General features: G+C 43.3%; 1 long non-coding RNA gene across 1 annotated transcript; it reads right to left on the reverse strand.

Moving 5' to 3' along the window:
• Positions 1 to 3,714: 3,714 nt before the first annotated feature.
• Positions 3,715 to 21,961, reverse strand: LOC109313747. The gene is made up of 3 exons (XR_002102132.1): positions 21,889 to 21,961; positions 20,601 to 20,610; positions 3,715 to 3,726 (listed from the first exon to the last, which is right to left on the reverse strand). It is a non-coding gene; the product is annotated as an uncharacterized LOC109313747 (long non-coding RNA).
• Positions 21,962 to 23,738: the final 1,777 nt, after the last annotated feature.

Genomic DNA, 23,738 nt, shown 5'->3' on the forward strand with positions numbered 1-23,738 from the left:
CAATTCGCATATTTAAACAGTCGTGTTCTTCTGCACAGTTACAAATGAGATGCTCAATTTACCTCTGATGTTTTTTGGAAGTCGACATTTACGATTCACTGCATTCAAATCAAAATGTAAGGAATGGATTTATGGATTTTAACAGAGGCAGTTTTATAACACTGCAGGGCCACGGAGACTACAGGAGCAGAAAAGACTTACTATCTCCCCCACCCCCACACACACCCCTCAATACTTCCAACAATAGATTCTATTCTTGCTCTATTTGGACATGTGGGAATTTATGTATCTAACTCCCATTATGCCTATACTGAGCACATCAAGGGGAGATTGCATGCCTCTCAATATATCTTGATAGCGGTATTTCTTGTAATTATCTTCTCTTTCAGTTTCTTGGTCTTTTTGAAGATTACACTTTCTCTCTCAGTTACAGAAATGATTACAACCAGGAAGGAAACATTCATTAACTATAATGAAGAGATGCTAATATCAAGGACAAGGAAAGAAAAAGAAGCTGGTTTTTTGTCACACTCACTCTGAGAGTAAAGGGCAGCAATGTTTTATGTAGTCCTGGCATGGGATGGGACGGGATCAAACTGAAGTTTCACATCCTGTAATTCCTTAAGGCAAGTTCTTTCCATGAAACTCTTCAACCTTAGCTTTCAATGCATAAAAGCTCTTCGTTGAAGAAAAATATTATCTGCTTTCCACCTGAAGAAATGGTATGCCTGACTTAAACACGTGCCCACAAAATATATGGCTAGCATAGATACTTAAAATACCCGATGAGATCTTTCTTAGTTCTTCTCTTTACCATTTTCACTTAGATCATTCAGTTTTTCACTGGAGAGAAAATCTGATTACAGAAAAGTATTGCGTGTATTAGTTATACGTTTGTGAACAGAAAATTGGAGGTAGTAAGATAATTACACAAAAGCTCTTGAGGAGCCTTGAGACACCAATAATATGAACTGCAAGTTGAGCTATGGCATTACAGTTGTCTGACTCTCTGTCTTCTGAGAAGATCTGCTAAATACTATCTGCAACTTTGGAAACGATGTTATTGCTGTATGAGCCCAATAGCTGCACTAAACTGATAACACACGTCTATATATCTTAGGGAAAAAGTAATAAACCCTGCTGTGAAACACTATTTCCGTAGTATCTTCTAGGGAAGATAACTTTTTACACAAACTCATTTTTCATTTCCACAGCATTGTCTTCCCTCTCTAAGAGGATATAAGATGATTTCACAGGCAACTTTAAAAAATGAGTACCTACCAAAATCACCTTTCACAGAAAGGCGGCCCACCACAAGATACAAACTAAAAATATAAAGGAGCGGGGGGAGGGAGTGGGGAAAAGAGAGAGATTTGACTTTTTAACCTTCTATTATAAAAATATTAAAAACCAAGGGTTAAAGTGCAAAAAAAAAAAGTGTAGCCCTTCAAGCAGCTATGAAACACTTGTCAGAAACAAAAACACTATCATCAGAGACCGGATCCCCCTCCCCTGCACTACCCTTCACTGGGTTACACATTTAGGATCAGCTGCGCATCTTCCACCTTGCAGAATGCTCCCTTTATGGCCCAACTCAACATAAACTGGTCCATTTTTGGTGGAAGGTGAAGTGTCCAAGCTCAAACGTGACACATGCCCAAACTAAGAAGCAGAAGATGTGGAGGGTGATGTTGGAGCTGTCCCCTGAGAGCTTGTTTCTGTGACTTTTCAGTCTCCAACTTGTCGCAGATCAGCAGAAAACTGACCAGACAAATCACACCCTGTCAGATGCTCAGTACGGGATACAACAGATCTACACGATCTTGGAGAATTCTAAGTCCAGGGTGCCAAAGAGGGCACAGAGGAGCAGGAAGGCATGGAAAAAAAAAAGTCTCCTCCACCTTTGCCTAGCAGGTCTCAGGCATTGCCTTCAGTTCATACCAGGGCAGGTGGTGAGAACACAAGCATGATGCATTTTAACTGTCCACATGTACAGTGCCTTCCCAGACAGCATCTCAAAGCAGATCCCACCGCTGGTCTTGGGCAAGACAGCTGGGTACCAGGCTCACCACTCAGCGAGAGGGAGGAAGGGATGAAAAACAATAAAGATCAGCATAGCAAACCTACTTCAGATTCTTTGAAAGGCAGAGGCATTACTATTAATCAGTTGAGAAAGAGTAGTCTATACAATGAAGATTCACCGTGTCTTAACTCGGGACTATCCAACTGGCGGCCCACGGGGACTTACGTAGGGTCCCCAGAGCTGCCACCTGTCCACCACTCCCCCTTTCACTCCAGCTGCTGCTGCGGTCAGATTCTTTAGGCTCCCCCTCTCTCCCCTGACTTTTTCTTCCTGATCCTATCCCAGGAAGCAGAGGGGCACAGCCCACAGCATTGGGAGGCCTGAAGCAGAGTGCAGGAAGGGAGTCTGTATCTGCAGAGCTGAGGTGCTGAATTTGAACAGCAGCGCATATGGGGCAGCAGTTTGGACTATATTCATGGGATAGCATGGGGGGGAGGCTACAGCCTGTGGCTCACACTGTTGTGGCCCACAGCCCACAGCCACTTAGGAGTTGGACAGTAAGGGGTGTGCAAAGCCGGAAGCATTTGATTTGGATTCGGCCCAATTCAGGAGACAGTGATTCGATTTGCGGATTCGTATCACCCTCCCAATTGGATTCGGCCAAATCTAAATTTGAAGATTCGATTCCAGTTTGGAGAATCAGTGATTCAGCCACAGACACAGCTTTATATGTTTTTTCTATGTACCTTGACTATCTCAAGGTACGTAGAAAAAAAAGAATATATAAAGCTGTGTCTATGGCTGAATTGTCAAATCTCTCCATATCGAATCGGAGACTTCCAATTCAATTCGGAGATATTAATGGGTCTCCTGATTTGATTCGGATTTTGGAGATTCAGCTGCCGAATCAGACCAAATCTCTTCCAAATCAAACCAGCAACCAAAGCTTCGCACAGCCCTATTGGACAGTTCAGTCCAAGCTACTCCTGGCACTAACTAGGTAATTAGAAATACATTCATCCTGTAATATTTATTCTAAACCACTTAGATTAGTATTTTTCTACCTTGCCCTAAACTGCCTGCTTTTAGAATATATTTAAAATACTGTTCCCCAAGTGTGGATTTCCCCTTGTTTGTTTCCTACCCCATCTAGAGAAAGCTCCTTTAATCTTCTGTGGCAAGTACCTTGGGAATGGCATGAGGGTTTTACAGTGGATAGGCATGGGCATCAACTCTCCTTGTGGGAGAGAAAGCTTGTCTGTGCCATGGATTCCCCAGCCCTCTCCTTTTTCAAGCATTTATTCCCTTTCACAAATGGAGCCCTCTGTGGCATTCCTGTGACCTCCTTCTAATTTAATTTCCCTTTGAAAATGTTTCTGAAAGATCAGAGCTACGGGAAAGAAAAAAAAAAGTGACACTGGTACCCTGGTGGCTCAGAGCTGCTTAGAAAGTCTTGTCACTGGCAATATAATCATGATGTGCGACTCCCGGCAGCTGGAACGGGAAAGACATGGAGCTGCCTTGGCCGCGCAGCCAGAGGAGTGTTAGGCTTCAGCCTTGCCGGTCCACAGAATCCTTAGTGCTCTCTCAGCTTTCCAGTGTCCTCACATGCCACCTTCTCGCCAGCACAACTTTCTCTTTTTCAGAAAGATAATGCAGTTAATGCTGGCCAAGCAGCTGGTATTTTGCACAGTGTCTTAGGACTCGATCCTGGCATGTTTGTTCCATCCACTCTTCCCTTGGGACTTGAATGCTTATGGTGTCTGCTTAAGAGCTTTGTTGAATCAAAGCCAGTGTTCAGCATCTTGCAGGATCAAAACCCTACCCATAGCAGCTGGTCCCTGGCTCTCCCCTCAACCGAGTCCAGCCCTGCAGCCTACAGTTCCCTCCTCCCCAACTCCCTGTGGCACACAATATTCCTCTAATAGTCCCACAATATTCCTCTAAAGGGGCTTCCTTGCCTCTATTCCTCACACTCGCTCATACAAGTTCCCTCCAGCATCCTTCAGGAGTAGGGATCAACTGTCTCAAATTGTGTGGCTGCCAGTGAGGGAGAATTTTAGTTAACATGTCCTGGTCAGAAAGGAACATTTCTATCATTCTGAATTTGAATAGCAAAAGATAAGAAACTAAGAGGAAGGGAGAAACATGAAGCTAGGTCATTCTGTGTGGTCATTTTGTCCCTCAAATGACTCCTAAGAGTTCAGAGGAAAATGTACAGCTTTCAGAGGAAAGCTAGTTGTACCGGGCAATGCCAGCAGGAATTTCTGATTGACCCCAGGTTGTGCCCTAAAGCATGACTGAGGTTCTGGCCAGCCTTGTTTCTAACTCAACTAGAAATAGTTCCACAAGTTGGTGGCACATGGAATTGAAAACTGATTTTATTCCTATATATTTGCTCAGCCTCTTAATTTCACAAAGTGCTTCTTTGTTCATACATTATGGGCTAGAGTACAGTACTTCAAGGGAAGGCTTATATGGCCAAGAACTTTCTAGGCATCATGGCATGGAGACAGTGTAAAATTTGAGAACTATTCAAGTGCTTGGAGACGCCCTCTACACAGAGCACTTAATATTCCAGAACAGTCTCTTATTTACCAGTCGACAACTGTCAAGAAAAATAAAGTCAGAATCAAGAAATAAACCTGAGTCCCAAAGACCCAGCAGCATAAAGTAATGGGTTTTTTTCTTTCTTCCCCCAAGAGAAAAGCAAGTACCTTTTATTAACAAGTCTCTTAATTAAGAGAAGGTGTTATAATGCTAACCAGTGATGGGGGAATAAACCTTAAAAGATACAGAATCCCATTCTCACTTGGGAAAGCTATTATTTATTCATTTGCATCTGTTCCCTTAACTCAGCATGGCATAAGTGTAGGCATCAAGATCAAACCCAGCTGCGCTCAACTAGAGAATATAACAGCGGCTGGAGATAAACAAAATGTCTAAGGATAGATCTATGCTGCAGTCACCGTAATGTAGTGCCGGTAGATCTAGTTAGCTTGAGGACTAGTATTACTCTAGCTGCAGCAATACAGAGCCGAGTCCAAAGCGACACTCGTGGTATTTAACATGTTTCTAGGCATGTTTTTGCAGTCAGAACCACGCTGTACAGATACCCTGAGATGGTAAGCTGCTCAAAGTCAAGTTCAGATGGGTACTTTTCTACTGTGCACAGGAAAACTGAGGGTTACACTAAGATTATCTATTTTTCTGATACTTAAGACAACCTATTTCCTTCATTTTTTTTTTCAAATGAGATTTCTCAGTCCTAAAGTTTGATCCACAGCCTGTCATGAACCAGTAGGTTATGAGAGCTGTGGAGGGAAGCACCAGGCCCCCGCACAACTCAGGCAGGCTCCAGCGGGGAGGGAGGAGATCAGGCTCGCTGCTTTACTTGGGTGGAGCCTGCCTTCCCAGGCTGCAGCCAGGCTGCCTGCACGGGCTTCCTACGGAGCTGCACAGAGCCTGGTGCTTCGCTCCGTGGTGGTAGGGCAGCAAACTAAAACTCCTTTGGGTTGCCCCAAGTCACTTAAGGCGCATTACGCTGCCGAATTTCCTACAGCGGCTGGAAATACCGCACAATACACCTCTGAGGTGTGCAAACACCAACACCATTAAAGCGGTACAAAAGCATTTAGCCCTCTTTAAAGTGTCATGCGCACACGCCTTGTTTTGTTTACACATGGCCTGAGAGATCACCTGAAAACCTTTTTTGAATACAAAAGATTTCAGGTAAAAGGGACTTTTTTTCTTCTTTACAATTTAAATAGAAGAAAAAGGACTATTGTGAGTGCTGGGAGACATGAATAATTTTCAGACATTAAAAATCCCTGCTGTGTTGAGTCTAATGGAGCTTAATTTTTTTTGAGAGCCAAGAAGAGAATTATAGATGACTGGGCAGAAGAGATGATCCATGAGAGGGATTGACAAAAAAATTAAAAACAACTGGAAATCATTGATCTAGTAACTGGAGCAGGGATGTGAGTAAGGCCTCCTCTGTCGAACTGTTAACCACCAATTATTTGTTTTGCTTGCAGTATTGATATTTAGTGGCCAAAAAAAAAAAAAAAGAAAGGAAGAAAAGGAGAAGAAAACGTTTCACATCAAATCAAATGTATTCTGGATTTCTTTAGCAAGTTGAACATTGATTGGAATATTTAGGGGGCTTTCGTTTTTAAAAAAGCCTAAATTAAATTGGAAAACTTCATTTAGAAAAACGTCAGTAATATTTGTTTTTCAGAACTTCGAGGGGGCATTCCCAGTGAAATGTTTCCATCAGCTAAGATTTGCATAGCATGGTGAATAAAAGCTTCATCTGAAAAATTTCCCTTCACGCTGCCCCTCATTTTATTCTTCACTGTGTCACTAGTTTTCTTTGTGATCCTACACAAGTTGCTTAACTTCTATATGCTTTACTCTATTTCTTGCTGAAGTACAAATACTAACAGTTACCTACTTCTCAAAGCACTTCCATTGTCTTGAAGGCATTTTACAGCCTACAGATGCAAGGTGCTATTTAAAGCAATGTATTATTACTATTATTATTCTTATACCTAAAGTAACTCTTCATGAAGTGTCATTTCTGCAAGCAACAAATTACACTTTAAAACCCATTAGAGTAAGTGAGAATACGAAGACAGTAAAAAATAAAATGTGCGTGAAACTAAAGAACCCTCAGCTGCTTTCCAAAAAAGCAAAAAGGTTGTGAGAAGTCACTTGTGGGCATCACTTTCTAAACTCTACATCAATGCAGACATTTTACACCTTGGTTTTACCATAGCTACATTAAGCCAAGATTTGTTTCCAGAGTTTTGCCATTAGCCCTTTCAGTATTTTTGCTGGGGCACAGTGTCATATGCAGCATGCTAGGAAGAGTGGGTGATACGCGGCTCTTCTCCCATTTAGTTCAAAATGAGTTCACTCACAGGCATAGAAGATTTGCCTTATCTGACCACACTGTTGGGCCTGTCAAGCACCATTGTATGCTGCAGCAGGCAGAACCAATAGCCAAGGCTTCAGAGGAAAGCCACAAGCCCCGTATTGCTATTAGCCAGTTGTGCAGCACCACAGCTGAGTAGTCCTTTCCAACTCCTACAGAGATCAACCTAAAGTTACTGGATAAAATCTGACTGCAGTTATCTTAGATTGTATAACCACAAATGTAATTGCCTACCACTCGCCAAGGTTATTAAAAAGTATTCTCCCTCCTCTGTCTCTCCTAAATCCAACCATATTATTATATGCCATTCGCTGTTTCTACATACCTAAAAATTTCTCATCCATGAAATGGGTAGTGGAAATTGTGCTGCCACATCATAGGGCTTAACTGTCATTTCTCTAGCCCAGCAGGTTTCAAGCCAAATGGTTCTGTTCATTTGTTACACACCGATTCCACTGTCAAGTAGCTTGACTGAATGCGCTGCACACCCTCTTCAGGGATGCACTGCGCCCAGCTCCCCAAGACATCTATTCAATCATGGGAGCTACGTAATTCTGATGGGCTGCATGTGGAAACAAACCTATAAATAACAGGGCCTGACTGACTGTTACGGACTCAAGACTGGAAGAAAGGAGGAAATACATGAGCAGCACTCTTCTGCTCAGTGGACTGCATCTGCTGCCACCGCTTTTCTCCTAACCGTTCAATTAGAGCACCGCCTGAAAGCGCAGGTTACTTGAGCTCCCTCATTTGGCATGAATTACATAGGCTGCTGCCGGCCTGGACACGGGTTGGAATTTAGGCACATGCGAAAGAGGAGCAAATTCACAGATAGATATTGTCCCACGCTGTAAAGCTCCAACTGTGTATAAGGGAGAGAAAATTCAGAAAGGGAATTTAGGCTGAATAATAATTAAAAATAAATAAAGCATTTCCCCAACAGTGAAATACCATTGGCTGTGGAATAGCCATTCAAAGAAGTGATGAAAATCCTATTGGTAGGGTCACTGAAAACCACTCAAAACCACTGAAAATTGTCTGGTGGTTTCTCCATCACTTCGAGTCCAGGGTCATGGCCAATTGATTTTCAGCTTTGCATTACAAAGCGAAACACATTCCAGGTGAGACCCACAACTGCAAAGCTACTGGCTCTTTTGAAGCTCATCAATATTTCCCTCTGAAGCTGTTCTTCTTTGTATAAATAAATAGGACCAGAAAGAAAAGGCAGGCACTTTGGCCCAGTGATCCATGCCCTTTACATTAGAGGAGAACCGGGCTCAGGGCCATGCCCGATTGATTTTCAGCTTTGTATACAAAGTGAAACAGCTCCAACAGAGGAGACTAGACCCCATATAATCCACAGTCTTATGGATAGGTCATTTGCCTGGGTTGTACAAGAATGGTGATGCAGGGGCTTGAACACGGGGCTTGAACATCATGGGTGGGGGCGCATTAACCACAAAGCTCTTGGCTATTATGGTTCAGAAATTTGTCTCCAGTGCTGACAAGAAATGCCACCTTTAACTTAAGAAATTCCTTCCAGTTAAAATGTTACATGCCTGCAAAAGTTCCAATTTTGATCATCTGCTTTTTTTTAATTTAAAACAAAAAATTGTAAATATATATATATATATCCCAACCAGCTTTACACATCAGGAGTTGAGGCAGAAATCAGGTAAACCTCTTTGGCCTGTATTTTGTAGGTGGTCAGAACAGATCATCATGATGTCCTTCTGGCATGATAGTCTATGAAAATGCACACCAGCAAACAATACCTACATTGGAGGGAACTGAACCAGCTAATCCACCCACTCGTTCCATTCTCCAAGCCCTATGGCAATGGTCATGGCAGTCTGAAGGAATAACCTAGGTCACTTTGATGATTAATAACAATTAGGGCATAAAAGAGCAATAAGATGAACAAAAAACCCATTTTTTCATTTTGCAAACAACCTGCTATTTCTGATACATGTTGCTCTTAATGTATTAAAAATTATTTTTCTAGCAACTCTCACTATAAAATTCTATTTACTCTGCATTCATTTTTCCATTACCAACATCAGAAGCTGGCTGCAAAAACTACTTCTCCAAATCACTGAATCAAATTTATAGAAGAAAACTCTGATTTGGAATATATCACGTTGAGCCAGCATGAACCTTCAGCTGCTGCTAAAATGTAATGGAAAGCCTACAGGCTTAGCATTCTAATGGTTTCAGAAACTTCCTTGATTGTTGAATGATACAGCCCTAGGTAACAACAGGAATTCTTGTCACACTGTAATTCAACAGGACGAGAAAAGACTTGTTCTTGTGCAAAGGGTAACAAAATTTGATGCGAGTATTGTAGTCAAAATCTACCTGTATACTACTTGGGTTGTCTATCTACAGCCTATTCCTCTGACTTATGTCTAAATAACCCAAAACAAAGAAGTGATGTTAATGTGAAGTGTGCATGCACTTATAAACATTGGTTTTTAATACTTATCCAATATCTGCAATATCTTTTGTTACGAAGAGTACGGTACTGGCAGCTGAGGAAGAGCTGTCAGAGACTAAAAGGGTATAGAGACAACTTGGCATCGTAACAATTATCTCGCCCAATAACAAGAACTGAGTTGGTAGAATAGGAAAGACAAGTAGCTTACTCCTTTCTGCTGACATCATACTTTGAAGATAAAATGGACTTCAAGTTGCAAGACTTTCAAAGAGATGCCTGTCCTGCATCTATATTCACTTAAACATGGGTTTGTGCCCATCATCCATTCAACCAACTATTCAACTCCCTGTCGTCTACAGCTTCTTGCACCCAATCACTCACCCTGCAGAGCTGAGCTGAGTCTTCTGTTTAAGTCAAAACTGCCATGTTTCATATTACAAAGAAGTGCAAGATAGGACCCCAGATTACTAAATCATTTCCTGCATCTCTTCAGGAATACTGGGGCAGATTTAAAAGAATCAAGATCAGGCACGTTCCCATCAGTAGCTTCAATATTGATCTAAGGAAGAGATTCGCTTCCAGGCCACTTCAGCTGTTACATTCTCCTTGAATCATTACTCACCTTCCCCCCCAGCTCCCCAAAACAGTTCTGGTTATCACTAAATATATCTTAAATACACGCAACATAATATATCCTTAAACAAATTAGCAGAGCGAAAGGATATAAAGGACAAGGAAAAGGACAATCATTGCTCAGGAGTACTTTCCTTGGTGGCACAGGGAATAAATTGCAGAACTATAACCTGATCAGAAGTTTCTAACTGGTTATGAAATAAGGGAAATCTCCTTAAACATACAGTTCCTCCCACCATTATCATCACAGCAGCTTCCGATTTCTGACCCCAGAAGACAGGGCATCAATAAATACACCAAGCGTTTCCCAACCTTTTCCAGCCCAAGGCACACTTACATTCATAAAAATTTCCTGCGACACAGCTGTTAAGGCATTCCCCATCCTCCTACCTATTGTAGCTTGGCCATGGCAAAATTCTGCGGCCCATCTGTTCATTTCTGATGGCACATTTTGTGCCATGGCACACTCGTTGGGAAACACTGAAGTACACAATTTGTCAACCACAGAAAAGATCCATAGGCTAGATAAGGTTATGTACATGTATTGAAAAATTCAAAACAGGGCCCTCAATATCAATTCCCACATTGTTGTTAACAAGATAACATGCTGGGCTTTAACAATATAGAGCATAGTAGTAGTATGGGCACCAATTTGTTTTTCCAAAGCTTGCGAGCAGAAAAAACAAAAGCCCCATCTGTAATTATAATGCAATCTTATAAACTACAGGATCAGCATATCTGCATCAAGACTGTGAGTTTCTCACTAGTAAGTAATTTCTTATCAATAATTTTCTCAAGTGTCAAACCAAGATTATGCAATATTAATCCTGAACTAAAAACCATTAAAAGTAACTACATCAGAATGACACCAGCAAGCAGTATTGCATCCATATTATACCTCTTCTGTGCAAATGCCTACATCAGGTGGAGTTTTCTGGTAAAAATCAATACAACAGGTATTAATTTTTTCTTGCCCTTACGGCTAAATGAATGTGACATTCCCTAATGAATCAAACCCTAACATGGACAAGTAATTCATAAAAGAAGACTATTGCTGAAATCCATTTAGGAGAAGCAAGCAGATAAGGCCCATACATTCTTAGGTACAAGCATTGTTGCCAAACATCAACCATCCAAACCAGGGCCAACAGCTTCCAGCGTCACAAAAGTAGCACCACAAAGCCAATAGGCTTTACTTGTTAAGAAGGCAGATAGTGAAACTGTGGATATACCTTTGGCTAATGGCATGAACAATAACGTAATTGTTTAGATGCCAAATAGAAATGTGCTATTACAAATCTTGAAGGAATGACTCCAAACTGGAGCCAAATATAAACAACGTGTTCACACAATTATATAGAAGCTCACACAAAGTCCTAAGGTGAAGGAAAAGGTTAATCACTCACATCTTTCACCCAATGCCATGAGACAGTTAGTCTATAAAGGGCTGATGCAAAGAGAAAAACAGATGCAAAGATCTCTCAAGGTTTATAGGAAGCCTGATATACTGCATTGATTATAAGTCTGAAAATTATTGCAAAAGACGACAGTAAATGCAGTAAGTGAATGAATGTAACTAAGGTATTGCTGGAACATCATATTCTTGATATTTGTGAGATGTTACACTGTGGAAATATTTGCGCTTATATGCTATACTGTACTTAAAATCTGAGTCATCAATCAAGCACATAACATAACCTCTGTTTTACTGTACATGAAACATTTCTGTTAGTGTACCGAGGTGAGTTTTAAAAAACTGAAAAGCAATACTAGGACCGCTGACATGACATCTGACTGTTGGCAAGGAATGAGGGTACAGATGTGATTACATGTTCTCAGCTTTTTCCAGATCTGTTCACGTACTTCTTTGTCCAGCTTCCATTATGCTGTCTAAAAAGCCTCAGCCACGTACTGTCACTAACCATGGCTTTATTTATGGTCCCTACATATCGTAGATGGACAGTGACTGAATTTGGGTCACCTGGGTAAAGATAGGTAACACCAAAACAGTCATATTTACATTTTCACTGACATCCTGCCACACTTCTAGCTTCTTTCATTTCTTGGAGACTGAGAACAGCAGAGACTCCCCAGGCCTGAAGAAGGGTGACTGAGCCAGAAAGCTTGCCAAGACATTTTTTTCCAACTACTCAGTTGGTCTAATAAAAGAAATCCCATCTACTCAAAGAGCCTTGCCTGCCCTCATATGGAATAGGGCTTTCCAACCCCGAAAATATCTGGAATGATTGTCACAAATTTGACTAGGGCGGTCTTGTTTCAAAAGAATAAGTTGTATGCATCTCTACGCATTTGAAAAATACCATATTTACTCCCATACCATGCATATCTTTCCCCTGTCAAACTAGCCCTCCAAACTTAGGGCCCTCAAGCCCACAGGTGCTGGTCCTTTCTGTCCCTACGCAGCATGTGCCAGGGCAGCCCTGGCCCAGCTGGCCCTGGGCTGTGCACAACCTTCCCAGGGAAAGATCCCACAGCCAAGGAGCAACCCGCAGCTCTGCAACAGCCCAGAGCCAGGACAGGCCGCTAGGGCTGGGTCCTGGGCAGGTCCACTGAGGGCAATCAAATCCAAGTGAAGTTGCTAGCTCCCCTTCCCCTTAAGCAGCAGCTGCAGGCACATGCTCCCGTGAGTGGGGCTGCAAACAGCTGTGCCCCATGAGGGCTACCCCGGGCTCAATCCCCCTGGGGCTCCCACCTGGCTACCCACACTACCTCCCCCAGCTCTGCTCAGCTGCCGCTCGCTTGCCTCTGAGATGCCAACTGCGTTGGGTTGAGTGCCCCACACTATGCCCCAGCACCACAGGGGAAGTTGCCACAGATCACTGCAGCGCACACTCTTTTCCAGGCACAGCCTATTGCCCTTGGGGGCTTCCCTAGGGCTCAGCCCCCACCCACCTTGTGCCTGCAGGCTCTTTCCTGCAGGCACAGCTTGCACAGCGCTTTGGGATCCCTACCTCTCCTTGCAGTGTCTGTGTGGCTGGTGGGGGTGGGTGTGTTTTGAGTGCATGTGGGTAGCTGGTGTGGGGGGGAGGGATGTGTGTAGTCCCCCCACCCACATCTCAGATTTCCTCCAAAATAATATGGTCACCCTACCCTAGGGAACTGCCACTGCAGATGGGAACGCTGGCAGTTCTGACAACAGCTACTGTTAAAAGCTTCAGTGGAAGACACAGGAAAAGCATATAGACATGCATATCACAGTGAGCCCATAAGGGTCTTTTCTTCATACTCCCAAGCAATTACTAGTTGGCCCGGGTTCTGAGGCTGGGTTGAGCTTGCTATAAAAGCACTGCAATTCAGCCTAACGTAAATGTGCACATTTCCTCTGCTGACACTGTTGATGTCCTGCAAGTTCCCACTTCTCTGTTTGGACTCCACCTCCTTCCTTCTTTCTTTATATGTCCTTTCTTATAAAGATTAGGGTTCAGTCCTAAAGGGCAAAATGTGCTGGCAGGGGTTAGCACAGTCTAGGAGGGAGGTTTCCAGGTTTTGTTTCCTGCTTTACTTCTAATTCAGTGTCGGACAAGTTGCTTATCCTTTTCGTTCCCCAGTTTTTCTAGTCTAGAAAATGGGCATAATGAAATCTACTGCAAAGGTGTTTTTTAATGAACTACAATACAATCATTAATTAAATATTGTCTGCAGCATCAGATCTGTACAGCACTGAACACACTTTGGATGAGTAGCATTATCCTAGGACAGACTTACTGTTGTCCAAACTCTAGGACAGAAAGTGCAGAGGGTCAGCTGCTCCACCCAGGACATCTGGGAGAGCTCAGCAAGACTTCTCTGAAGCATGAGAAATTAATTCCACTTATACAGTTTGCTTAGACAAAACCCCCAGCTGGAAGCAAGACCTGAACAAGTATTACGGATTTTAGCTCATTCTTACCGAGTGAAATCCTTGGTCCCCTGAACGCAATGACAAATTCCCCTCTACTTCAGTAAAGCCAGAATTTCACCCATGATAATTAACAGCCATCAAGAATAATGACAATGGGAACTCAATAAATTAATCACTGCATTTTTACTTCTAGCCTCACGTGCTACATTATGTCATGTTCTCCTTGCTATACATCAGCTATTGGCCACCAGCCACTGTGCATTGCATGTCCTTGCCAGACTGTAAATTCAACTGGCTACACACCATAAGGTTGCCTGTTTACTTTAAAAATGCAAGGAAGATGCAAAGGTTTAAATCCACTACCTCACTGAATATCTTCTTAGTTAAACTGACTGGAAAGCAGCAGTCCCTGCTCCCAGAGCCTTTACTTTCTTGCACAGTCCAAAAAGAAAATCGATGCAGCCCCAAGATAGGAAATAATGTGTGCAAATGTGACCTGATGCAGATCAGCAACCATGCAGTTTGGGGCAATTAATTCTGAGCTTCTCACCACATCCAAATACTAAATCTGCTTTAAAAGTACTTACTTCTGCCTTAATAACATTGGCAACCAGCTGTTAAGAGAGATAGCTTATCAGATATATATTTTTCCCCTCCAGGTTGCTTTTGCTTCAAAGCATCACACAAAAAAAAAAAGTAAAATCCAGGAAAACTTGCTACATAGACAAGAACTGGGCAACGCATGACAACATACCCTCACCCCTGCCAAGACGCTCAATGCCCTGTGCAACAAGAAGTTTGGTAACATGCTCAAAATCTACAATGCATTGGTACTGCAAAGATGAAAAAAGCAGTGGCTCCAACATGATAAAGAGGAATTTAAGAGCATGAAAGAAAAATGCATGTAAGTGTCAACCCAGAGCATTTCTTTGAGTGGGGCTGTATCAGACAGCCAGACACCCTTTCCTACAGCTGCTGGGTTTGCAGTTGACTACAGCCAGCAATGACACCCTGTCTGCTTGCAGTATTCCAGCACAGTGGAAGTATTTGAACAAGCTGCTCTTCTTCTGAGAGAGGACAGAAACTAAAACACTGCAGCATGTTAGAATGAAAGAGTATTACCCCTAGAGAGAACACATGGGAGCCTTCCTGCTCTTCCTGCCAACTGAGCCTGGGTGCACAATTCTAAGTGCAGATAAAACTTGCTTCCTGTTGTAGTCACAGGGACAGCCTGCCCCATTTCAGGGCAGTCGTTTCTGTCACAGTGCAAGATCCCCAGAGGTGACTGTGATGCCCCTGCAGGCTCTGTGACTGTGCAAGCTCTGCCCCAAGGGTGCCTCTTATCTCGCCTGCCACATCTGTGGTGGAAAAATAACTCAGGAGGCTGCCCGTGCTTAGTCCTGGTTCACTGAACCTTATCAAGCTCTCTGATCTGTAGGCCCTTTGCCAGGCCTCTCTTCAGTATGGTGCTGCATGAGACACCTCTGGCCTTATGGCCTAATTGTGTGGCTCCAAACACACCTTTACCACACCCCACGCCTCACGGGTGTTACATTGCTGTTATGCTCTGTTGGGGCCTTGGCCTACTTGCACTTTCCCCCTTTCATATAGCTAGGCCTTCTAGCCTAGACCCACTGTGTTGATCCCTAGTCCACAAAATCCTTTTATTACTGGGCCCCTGGCAACTGATGCCTCCCAAGTCTGAGGGTAGGGGGTAGGATCCCCCAGTGGCTGATCACCGAACCAGTGGCAAAACCAGAAGTGCACTCCCACTGACACTTCCAGTTTTGCAACTGGCACTTGCAGAGGGTGCACAGCTGATCTCAGGGGGTGCACATGCCCCCGCGTGCACCCTCTACACATAGCCAATGCCCCTGGCCCTTTCAGCTCACACTCGTCTGGTGCTGGGCTCTCTGTAGCCCCTTGCAGCTCACACCCCTCTGGTGCTGGGCTCTCTGCAGCCCCTTGCAGCCCACACCCCTCTGGCGCTGGGGTCTACATAATCGTGTACCCCCAATGAGGCCTTCTCCTCCCCTATTAGCCTCTTCCCGGCCCACCGGTGCAAACAATAACACAAATCTAAGCCCCTGGGCTACAATATAACATTAATAATAAAGGCAGCACTCTGCCCCTTTAAGAGCGCCGACTCCCCTCCTTAGAATACCAGCCCCTTTTTATCTCTGGGCACCTTGTGAGTCCCTAGAGTCTTACTACACTCGGAGGTAGCAACGCAGGCACCCAGAAGCTGCAGGGAGGAAGCAGAAGGGGAGGTAGGAGGCTGCTGTAGGACTGACTTTGGCCCCAACCCAAGCTCAGGGCCTGTCAGAGCCACAGCAGCTGCCTGTTGCCTGCTCAACTTCCTTTGCAAATATGAAACGAGGGGCTTTCCCCCCATACTGATTGGGAGGGAACCTCATCTTATCGTCAAGTAAATATAGTAATAATGATTCTTGTCCTCATATATAAGCTATTGTCTTTGAAGATTTTATCTTGGGTAGTTCTGTCTGTAGCCACATACTCTGCACAATCTTTTCACCCAGCAGGACAGCCATGCTTATATGTCTCAAGGTCCAGGAGCATTTCTTAGCCCTTAAGGAATAAGCAACTCATCTCCACTCACTTTCCTTCTCTCTCTGTTCGGGAAGGGGACAATAAATTGGATGTTTGAGAGAATGCTCTTCTGAAGGTCAGGCTCTACATCCAAGCATGAAGAACTGGTTGAGTTTCAAGCTGAGGAGGTTTCTATTTCTTTTTCAAAGTCTGCTAGCTTATTGTGCTTTCATGTGATAACCCATATGCTTTGAGGATAATAGTTGAGACCTTGCTGAAGCACACCTCCATTTTTTTTTATGTTGAGGCCTTCCAACAGTTAAAACATACAATACAGAGGATGAGGCAGTTAAAGTAAATGCTAAGAAAATGCTACTACGATATTTCTTTTGCAAACAAAACAATGAATGTCTTAATAGTCATGTAACAGTATGGATTTTAACATCCATACTTTTCCCCAGGTCTTCCATTGACTTATCCTCAGTTATCTGTCAGTTTTGATGAACACTTCCCAGCAGTGCCTGGATTGCTACTAACTAAAGCGTTTCCCATCCTTGACAACCAGACACTTGTCTAGAGCAAAAACCAATACGCACAGGTACGAGGTTGCCTTACCTGTTCCAGGGCTCAGACACCATCCCAGTAGGAAATGCCCTGAATGTTGTTCGTTATTGTCGATTACGTTTTCTCGGCCTGCCAATAAAAGAGCCCCTTATTAGAGGGATCCATAAGAAGTCTCTTTTCTATAGACAAACTCCCCTCCTCTGCTCTGCTCTGAAGAGAGACTGTGCTTCTTCACCTGGCTGAAAGGTAAAGGCCTAAAACAGGAGACCGAGGAAGGTAAGCAGAGATGAAGCAGGGTCACTGTGCTACCAAAGCCTCTCTCATTCTACAGGCTAGAACTGTTGCATGAACCCTCCATCTTGGTAACAAGTTCCCTGTGTGCTCTGAGTTGTTCTTTTCTCCATTCGAAACATGGACATCCACCACTTTCCATTTTGGCTCAGCAAAACGTATGTGTGTAGCTGAGTACACGCACATGCCTTTGCTCTTACTCCGTGGATGAGCCCTTTTCTTTGGGAATACAACCTTTGGGATCCAGTCCTAAATCCCCAGAATGCCGTATGAAATTATGATGCAGCCTCATTACGTGGGTTGCTCTGAGCAAATTCCATCTCTGTTAATATGGGCTTGAAACATCACTTCTATAAAATGTCTATCAAGACTTTACTTTGATTGCCAAGGTAGCAGGTGTCCAACATGATATCATTCATCTCTTGCTCCTCCAAATCCCCTTCCCCCATTATGGTTGACTGTAACCAGGCTTTTGAAATTCCAGCCAGCTGCATGACTTGTTCCTCTTGTTCCCTTGCCCTACATCCTTTCAGACTGAGCTATGTGACCTCCTGACTAAGCCTTGCACTATGATCAGCTTCACCAAGATCCCCTCAACCTTGATCTCTAATGTGGTTAGACGAATACTCTATGTCTTGTCATGCTCACAGCTTAACATACTATTTTGCCTTAACTGAGGCAGGTGGGAGGTAGCAATTCCAGAGCTGGCCTTGAGATGCCCACATCCATGCTGAGCTGCAAGGTTCAAAATGCTGCAGTTCAAGCTGATTCCCAAGGATGGGGAGGAAGCTTTTTTTTCATTCCTTTCCATCTATATTGTCCCCTTTGACATTTTCACGTTCCTGGGCAGCACAAACAGTCAAGAAGAATCATGCTTCCTCAGACTCAGCTGAAGGCTCCAGAAGAAACCAAAAATTAGCAGTAATGGTTTAGGAAAAAGGATCACGGCTTTGCTTATTTGCAACCCAGCTCTGCCCCCAAGGGACAGCTTTTATAAATACAACGCTATGGTTCTCCCCGTGGAAACCACACTCTCAGCTATCTAGACTGCAGCTTACTCATCTTCTCATAGATGCGAGGTAGGGCTGTCAAAGCAAAATTAAATGAACCTCTACAATAGTTCAAGACATAGAGAGTGGAATACAGGGCTGAAGACTGACAATCTATTTGCATTTCTAACATCCCTTCTGTAGGCTGCCTATATCGCAGGCTGAAAACAGCAGCCTAGAAAAGCAAGGGCTTTATGTAATCTATATGTTTCCTATTTGTTTTCATAAAATTATAATTTTACACAGCAGTTGTGTAAGTCAGATAAACACAAGAAGGATTTTATAGGTTTCAGGAGAGCTGATGTCACCAGGGAACAGTGTACTCCATTTATGCAGCATGTCTGAGAAAACAGGGTCAGACACAAATCACAAGGCAACCCAGTGAGTGTTTTACGGAGCTCATAAATCTAGACCTCTGGATATGCCAGGACCAAAATCTGATCTTTAAGCATAATTTATGGCCATGAAGGATTCATTTTAACCACAGTATTATATAAGCAAAACATGCAGCAGAAAAGGCAAATATATGGCATGATAAAACAGCACTAACTAAAAATATTTCATAAGCGCCGCTCACCTGAAAAAGTTCAAAGACACTGTTGTAAACACATGGCAGTGTGTATTAATGATCTACTGAGATATCTAACTAGTCCTGCTGCATAGAGAGACATGCATCATGTGTAGAATACATAACACACACTCAAAGTTTTGGTTACTTCAATCTTTTTCCTTTCTTCAAAACCAGCTATAAATGAGAAACATATGAGAAGCGGGATCCTATTCTGATTCTTGACAGGTTAAATAGTATTGATGAATGACTCCTATGTTCTTCCTGAATGGAAGCCTGTGAATGCTGCCGCAGACTCCATCAACACAGAAGATGTACAAATATATAGCAGCAGAGGACTGAATCAGCCTTCCTTTACTACCAACTATATACAGGGTAACAAAGCCCAACTTCCAGCTGTTGGTCCACATACAGACCGGGCACACCTACCCCTTAGCTACCTCTGTCTCTTTTATTATGCAGCATCTTGGTATGCCAGCAGTTGAAGGCTGTCAGCTATGCTTCAATGGGACAGAAAAGCACCTTCTGTTTCAGGAAATAGGACATCAGGGTAAACCTGACAGGCAAAATTTAACACTGTAGCGCCCACTGTTTTCTGGGATGAAATATATCTATATAGGATTAATCAGTTTACCTTTTGCTCCTTAGATCAAGAGATAAACTGACAGAAACATCAGTAGAGTAGACTCCAGTTCAGCAAGGAATTTAAGGATATGTCTAATTTTAAATACATGGAAAAGTCACTCTGCCTTCATGGGGCTACTCAAGTCATCAAAGTTAGACACCTACTTAAATACCACCCACACCTCTACCTTTAACCTAGATCCACATTTTTACTCCCCCCCTCAAAAAAAAAAAACTGGACAACAGGGCCAGGATATTACCAAGGAAAGAGTGTTGTAACGTTTTCCATTCAAGGACAGAGCCCTTCCAGTCAGACATGTGTTTGCAACTATCCCTAAAAGCACTGCCCCATTTGTTGTCAGTGCAGCAACAACCCAAATCGCCGCCTGTTGAGGATGCAAATAACTACTCATATGATAAAAAGGAGGCATCCTGCAATCAGCATCACTTCACTTCTTTACTGGAAAGACATTTGGCCAGATCTTCAGCTGGTATAAAATAGCACAGTTCCATTGACCATTAGCTCTGTGAACTTTTAAGTATACCACCAGAGGATCTCACCCTGAAAAAAAACAGAGAATATATGGAAGATAAGACCTATTCTCTCCCATTTTTCTTGCCCAGTATCAAGAAGGTCATTCACCTCTCCCTAGTGAAATTCTTATCACCTCCAGAGCCGTTAATGTTTTTGGACACGGCGTTTATACGCAGCTTTTCATCAGTTGATCTCTAAGCACTTTACAAAATTACCGTTTTATAGATAAGGAAACTGACGCACTGCACTGTAAAATCGCACTCCATAAGGTCTTAGCAGGTATAAAACCCACATCTCTCAAGTCCGCCCTGTCTGCTAGGCCACATTTCTTGTTCTGCAGTTAGACCATCAGATTTAGCTGTTATGAATGAGATCCAGGAAATCCACATCCCAATGTCATAAAGACTCTTCAATGAAGTTTCATTCTTACCTTGGCTTCCATTAACTTGGAGGGGGGCATATAAAAAGTTTAAGAACTATTTTGGAATTGAACAAAAAAGAAGTTATAACATGGTGAGCAGATACTGAAATAGATCTCAGGTCTTTGCTGCACATTAATAAAAAGGCTCAAAACTATTCAATGAGCAACTCAGTTATAAGAGATGAGAAAGTCTGTACCGGTTAGTTACAATGCCTCTCGATGATTATCTCCCTCAATGAGGTAACAAATCAAGTATTTTCATCACTCAGACCTCTTTAAGGGAAACCTAGCTTGCAGGGACAATGTGCTACAGCAATTTTGTGAAGTGGCTTTGAGACTACTCCTAGTTAAAATAAATTTCATGTTTGGATTTAATTATCAAGCCCAGATGAGTCAGAGCCATCATTTAACATTTATCTTTCAAATAAAACAAACCCTTGGAAGGCTCTAGCTCCACAAAGAAAATGCAAAGGAAGGGTGAATCCAAGCATTTGAAAAAAAAATGAGAGGTACATTAATCAGCAGGTTCAACCTCCCACCGGCAGGAAGAAATTTATTGCTTGTCTCAGGCATCCTTCACTCTGACCTGCAAAGCAAGCAAATTTAAAGTAACGTTCAGTTCCTTATTGAGGCTCCCTGGCAGCAAGCCAGAGCTGCCTCCATTATTGTATTTCCCACACACATATAGACAAGTGTCTTAACTGCATCAAGGTCATTCAATATCAGAGCCATTAAATTAAGTTTTCCTCTAAATGAGGCCTCATTATCAAGCCTAATTAAAGGGTGACAAAACCTACTGAACAGTTCCCTTCTTTTGCAAAAGGCTTATTCATGACTAGGGCATTCCTTAGGAATGAAGTTGATTAAAATTATTAAAAGCTATTTTAATCCCCGTGTTAGAGGTCTCCTGACTATCAACATTAGAACTGTATAAAATCGCAATGGTACATGGTTTTTCTATTTGCACTTTAACCACATTGATCCTCTGGACTTACCTAGTTCCCTACTTTCAATGGCTATACATCATTTGTGTACCTCAGCACATGGACTCAAGGTGGGATGCAGTCATCTAACATTTTCAAGTGAGTAGTTCACACAGGAGATGCGACAGATTTGATCTCCATGGTAGCTGAACTGCACGAACTGAAGAGCTTCCTTCTGGCATGAAAAGATGAGATTTCGGACATCATGGGTGATGTCAAAACATGTGTTGACCTGTGGTAGGTGCTGGGAAAAGGGAAATAGGCCTGTTCCTTGATTCAACTATTATCCTCTGTGCAGCAGTGTATGCATACGTAACGCTTTGCAAGCTCACCTGAGAGCAGTCTATTACACTGGTTTGTCCCAGCTGAGCTCCGTGGAGATATAGGGTAGCGACAGATGTCACCTGACATTGCATTTGTGCTGCCACAATCATTTTTATGGCAGTAGAAATAGAAGGCAAATAGAGATCCCTACCCTTTGTCATGCCATATAAGTGGTACAACAAAAGTCGTGTTAAATAGTGCTGCTTTATTGCAAGGGACATCTACTCACTCTGGGGTGGGAGTGTGGGCAGCCAGGAGCTACCTACACTCTCCAGCCACCTGGGATTGGTGCTCTGGGGCTTAAAAGGCCTGTCCTACACAACCAGAAATTCCTGCACAAGGTTGAGCCCCTCAAATCCCAGAAGCACCTGCCTGGCTTTCTCCACTTGCAGACACAGCCCAAGGAACCTCGAAGCACCTCTCTGTAAGCAAGGAAAGTCAGGGTTCCCTGCTTAAGGAGATCTGTCCTGGGATGTATCTCAGTAAGTGAGGGAAGCCCCTGTGAACCCCAGCATGGAGGGATAAGACCTGAAATATCCCTGGCGCGCCATGCAGGATCTGTGCAGCCCCATCACTCTTTGCCAGAACCTGCGCCAACCTATGCTTTATATGGAGGCACAGGTCAGCGTAAGTCCTGGCATGGAGGCATGAGGCACCAGGGATTCCCCCTGTCCTGTGCTGCCCCTCATCTATGTACCACCCCATGCCAAACCACACCTCTGCATAAGGCATGGGTCAGCATGGGGCCCAAGTCCCAGCAAGGTCACGTCCTACCACAACTTGATCTGCTTCCTTTGGCAACATCTGTTTTTACTCATAGTTCTGTAAAACCACTAATGGAGCAGACAACTCGGACCTCCAAGTGCAGAGAACTTTTGGGGAACTTAATCTGGGAAAGGAAAGGAAATTCATGCCTCCAATTTGCAGAGGCTGCTACTCCAGCTGACAGGGTGTAATACAAGCTGCTGCCCTTTCTCCTTTTCTTCATGGATCCACAGAATCACAAATCTCACAGCCTCACCTCCAGTTCCCATAAATCTCCTTATTCAGGGCTGGCACAGAGCACAGTAATTCACATCGTGTCTCATGTGAATAAGGGTTTGTAGCATTAGACCTTCAGTTCACAAAGCCCTTTCAAAATGCAGAGGGCTAAATAAGTACATGGAAGTAGGCCAGTATGTGGGGTCTCGTTCCCTTTAGGAGGAAAAATTGATGAAGCAACTGATGTATGGCCTTTGGCACAGTCCTCCTTATATACAAAGAACGCACGCAATGCCTGGCTTCCTTCGACGTGGCAGAAAAACAGCAGGAGAAAGTTTCTTTGCTCCAATATTTGAGTGTGCCTTTCTAACAAGTACTGCACCCAAAGTCAGCTGTCATGGAGCTTTCTTCCAGGGCTATAGTCATCTGCTTTACTACAGGGACCACGGTCTTCAGCTCTCTCTCCAATCAATATACACAGCCCTAGCCCCTACATTTTACAATCTAGCTGGCGGAAAATCCTCTGTCTACATAGCTTAGCTTCTGGCTGGCCTTGCTATGTGACCCAGTGCTTTGGGCAATGACTTCCTCTTGTTTCCAACTATCTCTACACGCAGGTATATAATTGCTCCTTCCATTCATCCCAAAGGAAGGGCGGTTAGCACACCCATCAGTTTAAGTGGGCCTTTGATGGGCAGCAGCCATTCACACCTTCCAGCCTGACAGCATTGTTAATAGTGCCACTGCTGCTTATTGCTTCTCAGCAAGAAAGGAAGCTGGAGTGCCTGTGCAGCTCAAGAGAGCATTTTCATGCTATGCCCAAAGGGAAGCTAAAAGCAAGAGAAAAATCTTGTGAGAAAGCTTGCTAATAAAAAGTACCAGCCTGGTCTTGCAAACCCAAATCAAAGGGCCAAATCCGGGATTTTCTCCAATCTGAGGGTCTCCAGTCACCTG

This window comes from Crocodylus porosus, unplaced genomic scaffold (genome assembly GCF_001723895.1).
Source record: "Crocodylus porosus isolate Cpor-Errol unplaced genomic scaffold, CroPor_comp1, whole genome shotgun sequence".
NCBI classification, from domain to species: Eukaryota; Metazoa; Chordata; order Crocodylia; family Crocodylidae; genus Crocodylus; species Crocodylus porosus.